The 13637-nt window shown below is 39.8% G+C and overlaps 1 protein-coding gene, 2 non-coding genes and 1 pseudogene across 3 annotated transcripts in view; all 4 read left to right on the top strand.

The window, feature by feature from the left end:
• GLG1 (golgi glycoprotein 1) overlaps nucleotides 1-13637 on the top strand; it is a 121313-nt gene that overhangs the window by 51114 nt on the left and 56562 nt on the right. The window lies entirely within an intron of this gene.
• LOC149994217 (STING ER exit protein-like) lies at nucleotides 22-7605 on the top strand (annotated as a pseudogene).
• Nucleotides 9678-9784, top strand: LOC149994216 (U6 spliceosomal RNA). The gene has a single exon (XR_016507951.1). It is a non-coding gene; the product is annotated as a U6 spliceosomal RNA (small nuclear RNA).
• On the top strand, nucleotides 12720-12881 carry LOC149994215 (U1 spliceosomal RNA). The gene has a single exon (XR_016507922.1). It is a non-coding gene; the product is annotated as a U1 spliceosomal RNA (small nuclear RNA).

Here is a 13637-nt window from a genome sequence, read left to right as displayed (position 1 = left end):
GCCATCTGGATCCAACTGGTAATGCTCTGGCCTCTTGTGGCCTCCCTGCTGCTGCTCAGAGTCAGTGTTCCCACAGCTGTGAAGAATTTAGCACCTTCATGCTGATGTTGCACTTTAAAAGTATGCCTCCAGTGTCTGCAGCCCACACCCTGCCTGCCTATATCATATAGCCTCTGCGGGCATCCCAGCCTGCGACCCATGTGCAGGGCAAATGCTGGGAGAACTTTGGTTCCTGCTTATCCAAATCATGCATTTGAACCTGGCCAGAAATATTACAGGAATGCTGTTGGAAATTGACAACACTGAGCTGCTGCACATGCTAGAGTCCCAACCAAGTCTCCCCGCTCTAAAGTGGATAAAGCTATGGCAGGCAGTTACAGGCACATCATGTCAAGAAAGAAGCTGCCCAGAAGGTGGGGCTCTGTTGCTGCTGCTACCTCTTAAACAAGAAAAAACCTAGTCAAAAGCCAGATAATCTCATGGGATTCAGCTCAAGGTTTGAAGGCTTCCTAGCTTGCCCTGTGGATCTCGACACCAAGAACCACAAATTGCAAATTTAGCAGGTCATTTTGTATCAAAAGGTCAGTTATGAAGCACTTAGAATTCTTCAATTAACAGACTATATTCCGTGGGTTCTGTTATGGACCAAACAATGTTAACTTTTTCTGTTGTGGGTTTTGATTTTTCCTCCTAGAAATTGGTTTTATTGATGTACCCAAGTCTTAAGTTTCTCAATAAAAATAATCATTAAAAAAAAGACATCAGCCCTGGCTGCTATGGCTCAGTGGATTGAGCTTCGGCCTGTGAGCCAAGTGTTGCTGGTTCGATTCCCAGTCAGGGCACATGACTAGGTTGCATATCAGGTCCCCAGTTGGGGGTGTGAGTGAGAGGCAACCACACAGTGATGTTTCTTTCCCTCTCTTTCTCCTTTCCCCTCTCTCTAAAAATAAAATAAATAAACAAATAATTTTTTTTTTAAAAGAGAGGTCAACTTGTCCTCGTAAGATAATTAGGCTTATAACTTCATTTAGAAGTTCTCTCTCTCTCTTTTTTTCCATTGGTATGTATTTATGATGAGCAGTTTCTTCTGGGGGAATTAGATTTAAATAAATAATGGTGATGAATTCCTTTAGAGGCGTGCAGAGGAACTCCAGAAATGTGATTCTTTTTTTTTTTTTACGACTTTATTAATATATTTTTAGAAGAGGGGAAGGGAGGGAGAAAGAGAGGAAGAGAACTATCACATGGGAGAGAAACGCGATCAGCCGCCTCTTGCAGGCCCCCAGCCAGGGACCTGGCCCACAACCCAGGTGTGTGCCTCAACCAGGAATTGAACTGGGAACTGTTTTGGTTGGTTTGCCGAACGACATCCAACCCACTGAGTCACACCAGTGAGGGCCAGAAGTGTCATTCTTCATCATGCCTTTCTTCCCCATCGTAGTTCTTTTTCATCAAGAAACCAGATTAGTGAAGTTAATTTTCTGAGACTAGGGCTTTTTTGACATCCTTATTTTGTAATTTCTTGTCCTTCCAGCTGGAAGTCATTGCACACTTTTGGTTTTAATTCGGGGCTGTGTTAAATAATTAATGTTAAATTTTAATTGCCCGAAAAATTGGGGAGAAACTTATTTCTTTGTGACCCCAGTGACTGGCAGTTTGCCTTTGGAAACCTGGATATCAGATAGAATGTCTCTCAACCAAATAACAAATGTATATAGAATGCTAGTGGGTGTGCCTAGTATTGTGGTAGCCCAACATGTGATTACTGCCTTCCAGGAACTTCCTTAACATGTAACTTAAGGAGGAGAAAACTTTTGCCCGGAGACTGTGGGGTTCTTGTTATCAACGAAGAATTTATTTCATTAGGATTCTGATATTTTCAGGAAGAATTTCAAGGTAGATATAACTTAGAGCCATATTGATGTCAACAGAATTATTTGTGCCATTGCTGACTCTGTGACATCATGGTTGTACCAAATAAGAAATAATTAAGAACATAGATTTGAAATTCTTACTCAATTTCAGATTGAATAATGTGTCCCATGGCAGATATTTTTAGAATGGCAGAGCTGCAAAAGGGCTTGCTGTGAGTCAGATTCTCATTCAGAGCTGATATTGAATATTGACTTTCAGACTTTGAATTTTTCATTCTCAATTCTTCTGTTCTGAAAACCCAAGTTTAAGCTGTCATCCATGGGGTAAATAAATTTTTTATATGTATCACAAGAATACAACTTTTGGTATCAGATCATTTAAATGATCCCTATATTGGGAAGTGGATATTTTTCACAGATATAAACTGTCGTGAGTTGATAATTATGTTATTGGAATTGTCAAAGGGCCTCACAAAATTATGGCTCTAATTTTTTTTTAGGAAGATTTCAAAATATATATTTTTCTCTTTTCATCATAGTTCAAATTCAAAGCATTCTAATGGCAGAGGATGGGATTAATGATTGGCTTCTCCCAAACCTTTACATGATTTAACTGGTAGAATAGGAACTGGAATTAACAATTGCATAGTCTTACCCAATAAGTTGCTTTTCTCATTATAAGGGAAAGGGGGGAGCTAACTATGAAAAAAATTTGAACTTTTTCATAAATAGAAAAGTAGCTTTAAGCCAATGCACAGATGCAAGGCACTTTTGTTGTATCTGATCTATTTTGGTGGCAGTTATGTAAGCCCTATGGACTTAATCTTAAGTTCTAAGGCGATGGTTATTAGTCATCTTTGGAAAAAGAACCTGCTGCTTGCTTTTTTCTGTTTTTGTTTTTCTGATATTTTTAGAGAGGATTCGTCGGCAGCCGTCCGTCTCGAGAGACGATGGTGTAGCTTCTTAAGAGTCTATCTGCACCGCCGAGAATGGCTGTGCAGTCCGACTCGGGAGTGACATGGTATCTGTCTCCTCCCGTGTTGAATCGACATCATGCGATGAAGCTGAAGCTACAGAGCCTGGGCAGGGTGATATGGAGGGTCTGCTGTTGCCCATGCAGCAGACCCCCCCTCTCTTCGCAGCTGAAGGGTCCAAGGGAAAGACGGAGTCGATACAGCTTGGGTTCAGGTGCGCCGCAGGAGTTGCCGGTGTTGACTACAACGTCAAACCGCCTTAGGGACTCCGGCTCCGGATTTTCTGTCGGGGTTTACTCCCTTAGCCTTTCCCCTGAAGAGGTATGCCGCAAGGCAGCGGAGGTTTTTTGGAGTCAGAGTTTTCCTTCTCTGATGTACCCTGACTGGAAGATCGAACCAGCGACACTTAGCTCGCAGGCCGACGCTCAATCCACTGAGCTAAACCAGCCAGGGCCGATTAGAGAGGATTATAATTATATTAAATAAACTGGTGAAACAGGGAACAGGTTGAGGAGGTAACTTATATTTATAGGAATTGTTTTTGTTTTTTACTGGGGCACTACCATCTCCAAGGGAGCAGGGGAACAAAAAAAAAGAAAACTATAAAAACTTAGACATTTTTAATGGCCCCAAAATGAACTAATAAAAGGCAGTTTAAACCAGGGAAGTCAACTTACTCATACACTGTTTCTTTGTTCTGAAAGCAGGAACAATCTTGTAACCAGTTGAATAAATTACTTTGTAAGTCATGGATATTGAAATCATTTGTTCAGTGTCAAGCTTTTTAGAAAGGAAGTATTAATGTATTTACTTCTCTTCCTTTTCAAACTTTATTAACTTGTTCTTAGGCCAAATTTACCCCGTATTGTTTTATGCTTTAAAGTTTGTATTTGGTAGTTTTTAGATAAAATTTAAAAATTAAAATTCTGGCTAAGGTTTTTTAGTAAGTTAATTACATAAAATATTCTAAAATATCTCAGTGTGAGTTATGTCCTAAATTTTTATTTTAAAAATGTCATGAATCACATAAATTGACTTGTGTATATGCTTCTGAATTCTTTATGTTAATGGCATAGCTAGCCAGCCACTCATATTCATAATGTTGCAAGAGTTCTCACAATGACTCAGAGTAGACATATACATGTGTACAATACTTTTTACAACCTAAGTGTGCATATTAAATGTCTTCAAATGTTCCATTTTGTGGACTTGATGTAGTACATATTACAGAGTGTCTCACATAAGTGCTGGAAACTTTCCTTCTTGCATGCCAGGGTGAATATAAGGAACATAATTAACATAAACAAGAGTTAAGTTCCTACAGCATCTTATCAACCTTATAATGAAATGACATGGAATGAAGCAGTGTTATTTGAGGACCTGCAGTATGGCCTTTTTGATCAATTTCCTACAAAATATTTTATAAATGTTAGCCACTTATGACTGAATAATAATGCTACTCTTATAACACGGGCACCAAAACAGACTTTACCCAAGCAACTGTGTAATGGAAAACAGGCCTTTTTCCCCTATACAGCTGTGTGCCTGCCATGGCTGGGAGCCAGATTCATAGACCTGTCCAAGATTGTTTCCCTAGAGGTTAAAGGGGAATCTGGCCAAGCATTGGATAGAATGCTTGACTCTGTTTCTTTCCCTCATAAATTAGATAAAAATGCTTCCCACCAGCACCAAACTGGATAAATTTTTATGTCAGCTCCTAGGGAGAAGAAAAATGAGTGCTGGGAAGTAACTTTTGCCTCCCTGCTGATAGTAGGCTTTCATGAGGGTGATTTAATCCCAGAGAAATTCATTCGTTCACATTGGGGAAATGAGGCGGAGTCTTTCTTTGCAAGGCCATAATTGTATTCTAAAATGCTTCTCATTACCAAACAGTTCTATATTTCTTAAATATTGGGCAGTTCCAAATGGGAAATTGATGCAAAGGTTACCCGATCTCCTATATATGTGAGAAGAAGTAATCTCTAAACATTTCTTTTGAGGATGACCTGCCTCCTGCAGTTTATAGGTACCTCTGTTTCTAATTTATAATAGTAAAATAAGGAGGGAGATAGGGAAAGAGAAAACTCTTTTTTTTTTTTTTTTGTAAACTTTTAAGATTTGTAAAACCATAATCCAATGTGTGTCCTTTAGCCATATGTAATGGTGAAGCTTTATTCAATAACTAGACTACAGTAGCTCCTCATTATCCATGGCTTTGCTTTCCAAGATTTCAGTTACCTGTGAACAGTTGGGATCTAAAAATATTAAGTAGAACATTCCAGAAATAAACAATTTTTAAGTTTTAAATTGCATGCCATTCTGAGTAGTGTGATGAAATCTCGTGCTGTCCCACGTTGTCCACCCAGATGTAAATCATTCCATCAGGCAGCATAGCCATACTGTATATACTTGCCTGTTAGTCATCTTGGCTATCTGATGAACCATCATGGTATTGCTGTGCTTGTGTTTAAGTAACCCTTATTTTACTTGATAATGGCCCTATTAATAATGGCCCTTAAGTGCAAGAGTAACGATGCTGGCAATTCAGACATGCCAAAGAGAAGCCATAAAGTGCTTCCTCTAAGTGAAAAAGTGAGTATAGTACAATAAGACATTTTGAGAGAAAGAGACCATGTTCATACAACTTTATTACAGTTTATTGTTATTGTTTTATGCTAAGATATTGTTGCTAATCTCTTACTGTGCCTAACTTAATAAAGCTTTATCATAGGTATATATGTATGTATAGGGAAAAAAGCAGTGTGTATAGGTGTAACAGAACCCCTGGGCTGCTCCAATTGAAACAGAACCCACAGGCTGTTTAGTTAGGGGCCTGATTGCCTGCTGCCAGAATTAGAACTCTCAATACCAGAGTTTGGTGAAAAGAAAAAGAATTATTTGCACATAGTTCTGCCTCCCCCTCCCAGACCTGGCCAGTCTTAGGAAAGTCAGAAACACCATTTCCCTACTTCCTAGGCACAGTTCACTTTACCAGTAGCTGCCAATCACTCAATTCTGATTGGGGAGGTCCTTTCTGTGCTGTGGTGCCCTCCAGCTCTCAATGCAGGACCGCCTGGATTCTCAGCCTCCTTGCAAACTGCCTTCTTCCTGCAAACCGCATGGATCTCCTCTCCTTCTCAAAGCAGCCTGGCAAGAGCCTCTTCTTAAAACAGCCTGGAGATCCCTTCTCCAAGCCAGATGGAGGGAGCCCACCAGAGCCAGAGAGTGAGGGCCAGAGAGAGCCTGAGAGAGAGAGCCTCCTAGAGCCAGAGCCAGCCCAAAATGTCCGCAGCTGCTTCTCTTCTTCCCTGCCTCCTTTCTCTCCCTGCATCCTCTCATGCAGTGGGCATTGCAAACAATTCTGACCATTCACAGAACCCTACGTAGGCTCTGTCTGCTTCTTCCCTACCAGCCCACAGTCCAAGATCCCTCCCATCTTCCTGAGTCTTAGAAGTAAAGCGGATCTTTGCAACAATGTATCCAGCCACTTGCTCCAGGCATGCAAGAGCATCCTGAAAGCTGCTTCCTGCTGCCTATCTCCCAGCCGCAAACTCTGGGGTTTGATTTTGGACTCCCCTGTTTCTGTAACATATATGCCCTGACCAGGGATCAAACCTGCAACCTTGGTATATTTGAGATGATGCTCTAACCAACTGAACTACCTGGCCAGGGCAGAGGTTATTTTCATTTTGATGGTACAAGACAGGTAAGTCTTGATCTCAACCATAGCTCCATCCATGCCCTGCATTTATGTGAGACTATCTAAGAACCAGGGATAAATGGGCCCTAATTTGTGGAGGTCTTGCCTCTCATCTTTACCCCTTTAAAACTCAACATAGAAATAACAGGACATTATTCTTAGCACTGAGTTTTCAGGCTACTCTTGAGCTATGCCTACAGAGTGTCCTGGGACTGAAAGAAATATGACAGTGGCAGGAAGCCCCTCCACATCTTCTCCTGTTTGTGCAGCCAGATGGTCCTGGTGCTGGACTGTCAGAGAAATTGTCCACAAGGCCATGGCACTGGTTCTGTATAATTGATGCTACCAATTACGCCCACACATTTTGTAACACAAAAGACGAGGAGACTATCTTTGGAACCCTGAAGGCATTGAACTACATTAGAGAAAGACGTGTGCAAAATGTAGACTGCCTCTCTTCTACCAACCAGAGTCAGCAAAAAGTGCTCTTGTGGCCTTCATTGTGAATGGAGCAGTAGAAAAGTTTGGTCAGGGTTTTGGGAAAATGAATATATAATATATACTAGAATCAAGAGCCTCCTGGCCCTGGCTGGGTAGCTCACTTGGTTAGAACAGCATCTTGATACACCAAGGTTGTGGGTTCAATCTTTCGTCAGGGCACATATAAGAATCAACCAATGAACGTGTAAATAAATGGAACAAATGGATGTTTTCTCTTCTCTTCCCTTCCCTCCCCTCCTCTCCTCCCCTTCTTTCCTTTACCCTCTCCTGCCCTCACCCTCTCCATCAATAAATAAAATTTAAAAAGAAACAAGAGCCTCCTAAGAAGGTACTGATGACTAAACAGATCAAAGACACGGACAAGTTAAGCACTGTCACTGTTAAGCTCTAAGACTGAGTCTACGGAAATTGTTGACTTGTATGCACAGAATGCCAAAGTGATTAAATAACAGCTGGAGCTCCAAGGCTGAACAAAATGAGTCTGCAAGAGCTGGCTGAACTGGAAACCAAGAAAGCAAAGAGGAAAAAGACCTCGACGTACAACCAGTTCAAGTGATCAGGACCTTTCTCTGAACACAGACCAGAGGCAAACATTCAGATCACGAGGGAAAAGAACTTTTTCTTGATTACATGGACTGGTTCCTATCTTATGCCCCAACAGAAGCTTTTACACTGCTTCCTGTTGATTCTTCTATATTTAGTGAGGTATTTGAGTCCATCTGACCTGTTTTCCAGAGATGGATTTTTAGAAATCTTTCTGTATTTAGGGTTTTTGTATTTTTTTGTCCATTTAGTGTAAACTCCTTCAGCCTTTAGAAACTCTATGAATAGATCAGTACTTGAGTGTCTCTAGTTTCTGAAGTAGCTGTTCTTATTCCTCCTTCAAAGTTAATATAAAGAAAACGTAACTATACAGTATTTCCCAGCTGTTACCCCAACACCCACTGGGGAAGCCCATGGGTAAATAACAGTAAATTAAATCACCACTCTACACTGTGTTTAGTATAACATTAATTTGGATTATGGGAAACCATTATTGGACCAGTATTAAGATTTTATTAAAACTTTGTAGTATCCCATCACATATTAGGAAATGCCAGATATATACTTGTAAACTTAAGAATGGCCACCCTGGTAAAAATGATCACTATAGGGTTTCTCACTGTCTCACGTCTGCCTTCTGCCCAGAATGTGCCTTTCCAACTCACAGCCCCCCTCTCATCTTCCTCAACATACACACAGCGTGGCAGCATCAAATTACAACTTCTTTTAAGGCTCAACTCAAATATACACTCCTTCATTAGGCTTTCTGGTTTCCGTTCAGTCATCCTACTGGTGGGGGATGGTGTTAACTTTTTCATCCTTTAAAATGTCAAGCCCTCCCTGTCTCCCCCCAAACTCCACACTGAGCTTCGTATGATGGTTAGGTACACACTTGCGTTTCATCTCCTTATCACACTAATTTACTTGAGAGCTAGTATCTGCGCTCTATCTCATAACCTTTTTTAAATCTCCTACTGGACTTGTATAGTAAGTTCTTTTTGAAAAGATGGGTGCATGTTATAGGATCTTACAAAAGAACAACTGTACAGTGAATCAGAGCATTGTTGGAGGGCACGAAGCCTGTGTTCCTCACTGCCCCTTTGGAAAAGCAATACTTAGCAGCTACCCCTGGGTACAAATTAGAAAAATTAATTCCGAGCCCAGAATAAGGCACTAAGAGGAACTTAATTATGAATCTGAGAGTTAAGATTTAGTTTATACTTGCTCAGGGGAAGTTTATCAAGACTAAAAGACTGGGTTTATTTAACATTACTAACTGTATTATATTGAGTTTGCTTTTTTGGTGGGCAGGAGGTGGGTGGTTTGGGCCAAGTTAAAAATGGATTGCTTATATAGTTTACTAGGTTCTTTATGAATAAACTCCCAGAAGAATTTACTTACTACTGCAGCAGGATTCCTCTGTAGAAGGAGGCACTTGGTTGTTGCCCAGCCTTCAGATTTTTGCCATGAAAGCACTGATAATATTGACTTTTTTGTTTGTTTGTTTTCTCCCAAATGATTAATAAACAGAGTCTATTGTCACTTAATTTAGAAACAGGTGTGAATTGGTGGATAGTTCAACTTCAGTCGACTGAACTGTAGAATGTACCATATTTTAGACACATTCCAACTCCCAAGCATTTTTGTTTCAGAAACTAGGACAACTTCCAACTTAGTTTTGTGAATCCTTTAATATCTCCTTCTAGACTCATTAATTCAGCCTATTCACCTTGGGGAAATCATAGTTCCAGACTTCTACTTTCGGTAGAAGCCGTCCTCTTAAATGAGTGTGATAGTTGAACATTCAGACTCAAGCTTTTCAGTACTTGATTCTGAAACCTGTTTGCTGTGACTTTGACCAGCAGAGAATGATTAAGATGAAGTAGGAAACCAAAATCAAAATATGCAAATTACCAGCATTAAAAAGATGTGGAATTCAATAAATATTTCTATTTTATAGACTCATAAAACTAGAAAGAATCTCATCCATTTTAGACCACTGTTTCTTAATCTTTTCTTGTCTTTATGGATCTTTTTGAGATTATGATGATAGCAGTGGGTTCTCTTGTCAGAAAAATGTACTCAGTGCTCGCTTCGGCAGCACATATACTAAAATTGGAACGATACAGAGAAGATTAGCATGGCCCCTGCACAAGGATGACACGCAAATTCGTGAAGCGTTCCATATTTTTGGGAGAGAAGGGGGATAAGTAAGGGAAGGGTTTAATTAAAGAGCCTGTATAAAAGACTCATGGACATGGACAACGGGGAGGGATATGATTGTGGGAGAGGGGGTGGGTTGGGTGGGGGAGAGAAATTAGGGGAAAAGGGGACAACTGTAATTGAAAAACCAAAATTAAAAAAAAAAAAAAAGAAAGAAAAAAATAAATTAAAAAGTCTCAGAAAAAAAAAATGTACTCAGCATACAAAAGTTTAGATTTAGATTTAAGACATTATCTCTTCGAAAGTATGTTCATGAATCCTAGGTGTAAGAAATCCCTGTTCTAGTCCAAAACTTGTCCTCAGGGTTCTGGAGAAGTGACCCACGCCAAATCACACTGCTTCTCTAGCTGACTACTAATAGTTTAGTGTTCGTCCACCTTTCTGTTTATTTCCTTAAAACCAACTCTTAAAGGAAGGATTAGGGGTTTTAAGCTTTAAAACCAACTGTTTCAGCTTTGGCTACCCAATGAGGAGGTTAAAGTACAGTAATACCCAAAACATTTAAATCATTGATTTAGAAAAGCCAAACTAAGCAAAGTTTTTAATAACTTGCTGTGATTGTTCAAGGGGTAGTCCAGGATCTCTAGTTGATCTAATTATTCCGTCAGTTTCTTACTTGGGCTGCCTACTTCTAAATTCATCATATGTCTGTCAAATCACTCTAGAGCAGCGATTTTCAACCTTTTCCATCCCATGACAGGCATAAACTAATTGCTAAAATTCTGCAGCACACCAAAAAATACATGTTTTGTAGATCTGGAAAAAAAAGGTATAATTTTGATTAATTCCACACCAGGCTGCTATTGTTGTATAGCCTGTTGTCATTTTTTAATTTGACAACCTAAGAGAAAAGAGATCAGAGCCCCTGACTAAATAGTCTGGTTTTGTATGTTTTACAAATTCTTGTGGCACACCAGTTGAAAATTGCTGTTCTAGAGCAGTAGCTTTGTTTGTTTATTCTGTCTACCTTTCTTATTATTGTAACTCCCAAAGGCCCACACCCTCATCCCTGTGGTTAACCTGACCTACCAAGCCTTTTGGAAGAGGTCTCAAGCTGAAAGCATCACAATCAGCATAAGTTGCCACTTACTACATTATTGAAATCCAATTTTGTTGTTTCCTAGGAAAGTACCTACCTGTGAAATTGAACACATTACCATTTATCTTACAGCTCATTGTGTTGTAAGAAATAAATATAGCACCTAGCTCAGTTAGTTAAGAGGCAGCTTTCACTACTTCCTGCTACACATACCACATTCTTTATTGGAGTTAGGCAGGTGTCTCCAAATACTCAGTGCTTATCTTCTTTGCAATGTTTTTGTTGCATCATTTATTCAGCATTAACTAAGTTTCTTCTCTGTTTTAGTCACTGCTGTGTTGGGTTGGGGGGGATATGTCATGTTCCCTCTCTTTTTCCTCTATCATAGTTACTTTATTGATACTAATACATGCAGCTTCAGCAGTGTCCTACAAAATTTGATCACTAAATTAACAGAAAACTATGAAGCTTTTTATAAATTTTATCCTCCCAGTTTTTTATTGTTAGGATGACAGCTATTTTATTTCCAATGAGGAAGCACTTGATGTAAGGGATGCTTCTTTTTGATGTCCAGATTTCAGTCTCCAGAGTGAGAGAGAGCAGCTGAAATGTGACATAACTGAGCATCTAATCTGATGCTTGCACAGGCCAGGAGCCATCACTTTGCCTCTGGCTTGAAGAGGTGGAGGTAGAACTTATAAACTGGTTAAAAGAAAGGTTTCAACTCTTAATACTCTATCTCGATTATGTTCTTTTTATCATTTGAAAAAATTATTAAGCATACCCCTAGTAGATACGTAGTTATTCAAAATATATTAATTCTTTTAACATAAGCATTATAAAAATTAAATGATAAATTAAGTGTGATGAGGTTTTTTTTTTTTAAAAGAAGAGTCTATTATTTTCTTTCTGAGCCCTGGGGGATCATCTAACTTGCATCCTTATCAGAAATCAATCTTCTTTCTGATTCTTTAGGACCCAGCTCACATCCCTACTCCTGCTTAATGGCTTGATTGTACCATTTTATCACTAAAACTAGATTGTAAGCTACCCAAGGTTAGAGATGTCTTATCTTTCTTCTGTTCCCCACAACAATGCTGAGCACAGTTTTGTGTACATTAAAATTATTCAGTAGTGTATGTACTTGGTTCATTTCTTGGGATTATTTCACAGTATTATTTCACTGATTGTTAACAAAAAGGAAAAAACATTCTTAGCTCTTTTTGACCTCGGCAATTACAGATTTTATTCCTCATATTATGCATCTTGTAAGAGTAAAGATAATCAAGTCTGTCTCTACTTACAATTTTATGGAAATAGGTATACTGCATCTAATGAAGCGATTTGATTGGGACATCACGGGACTAGTGCAATCTGAGACCCACACCTGCATCAGCACCCACATCTGTTTTTGTTTCTTGAGGTTTCTGTTTTTTAATGTCTAAAAATGGCTGAATGCTAAACTGTATCATTTTCTCTACAGTTAACTTAAGCTGCTGCTATTAATGTACCCACTGTTGGGTATACTACTTCATGTTTTATATTTGCAGGTCTCTGTTCTAATCTCCTGAACCAATGATTTTCAACCAGTGTGCCGCAGCAAACCAGTGTGCCGCAAGAATTTAAAAACAGCCCTGACTGGTGTGGCTCGGGGGGTTGGGCGTTTTCCTGCAGACCAAGAGGTTGCTGGTTCCATTCCCACTCAGGGCACATGCCTGGCTTGTGGGCCAGGTCCTCGGTTCGGGGCGTGTGAGAGGCAACTGATTGATGTTTCTCTCTCACCTCAGTGTTTCTCTCCCCTCCCCCTCCCTTTCTCTCTCTCTAAAAATAAATAAATAAAATATTTTTAAAAAAATCTTTAATGCTTACTTACGTGGCAGCAGAGATACCATGATCGCGAAGGTGGTTTTCCCAGGGTGAGGCTTATCCCTTGCACTCCAGATATGCTGACCCTGGCGATTTCACCAAATGCGGGAAACTCTACTGCATAATTTGTGGTCATGGGAGACTGCGTTTACATTCTCCCCTGTTAAAAAAAAAAAAAAAAAATCTTTAATGCAATAATACCTGGACGTGTTCTTAGGGGTATGAGAGTTCAAGTCAAACAACCCAACCACGTTTAAAGTCTGTGCTCATACTGTGTCTGCTAATATCACATTAGCTCAAAAAGTCAGCGGCCTAGCCTACCACCAGTGGAGCCAGGGTATCTATGTGCTCAGTCCATTGCAGTGGGTTGTGCAGAGTTACAGGGCAAAGGATCTGGATATCAGATTCTAATTAAGAGTGAAAAACTGAGGGAAATAATTCAGTCTACCACTCGAGAGAAGCAAGTATTAAAACAGTCATAAATTTGCTATTATAGGTCCCTTTGGACTGTAAACATGACACTTTCCCCATGGATAACTTACATCTTATTAGACTACGTTATTTTGAAAATTCTCCAATACTCTGAATTTCTTTCAAGAATGCCCCTTTAATCTAAAATTATTGTTTAGCGGACTTCCGGCCAAGATGGAGGCTTAGACGGACACGCTAGGTCTCCCTCTACAACTATAGAGGAATACAACTACTTCAAAACAAAGGATAACTAGAAATTCCAGAAAATAAAACTACACGGAAGCCCAACACATGAAGTTATAAACCAGCGGTGCCATTTGGGCAGAAAGCACCACAGGGCTGCGAAATAGGTCGCAGACAGACACCGGTCGCTGATTTGTGACGATTACACAGGCACCGCCCCCGACAGCCGGCCCAGGAAAACAAAACGCATCTGTCAAAATGTG

Source organism: Furipterus horrens, unplaced genomic scaffold, assembly GCF_987537825.1.
Source record: "Furipterus horrens unplaced genomic scaffold, mFurHor1.1.pri manual_scaffold_13, whole genome shotgun sequence".
NCBI lineage: Eukaryota > Metazoa > Chordata > Mammalia > Chiroptera > Furipteridae > Furipterus > Furipterus horrens.
Note: the sequence above shows the minus strand (reverse complement) of the source record. Positions and strands in the feature narration are given on the sequence as shown.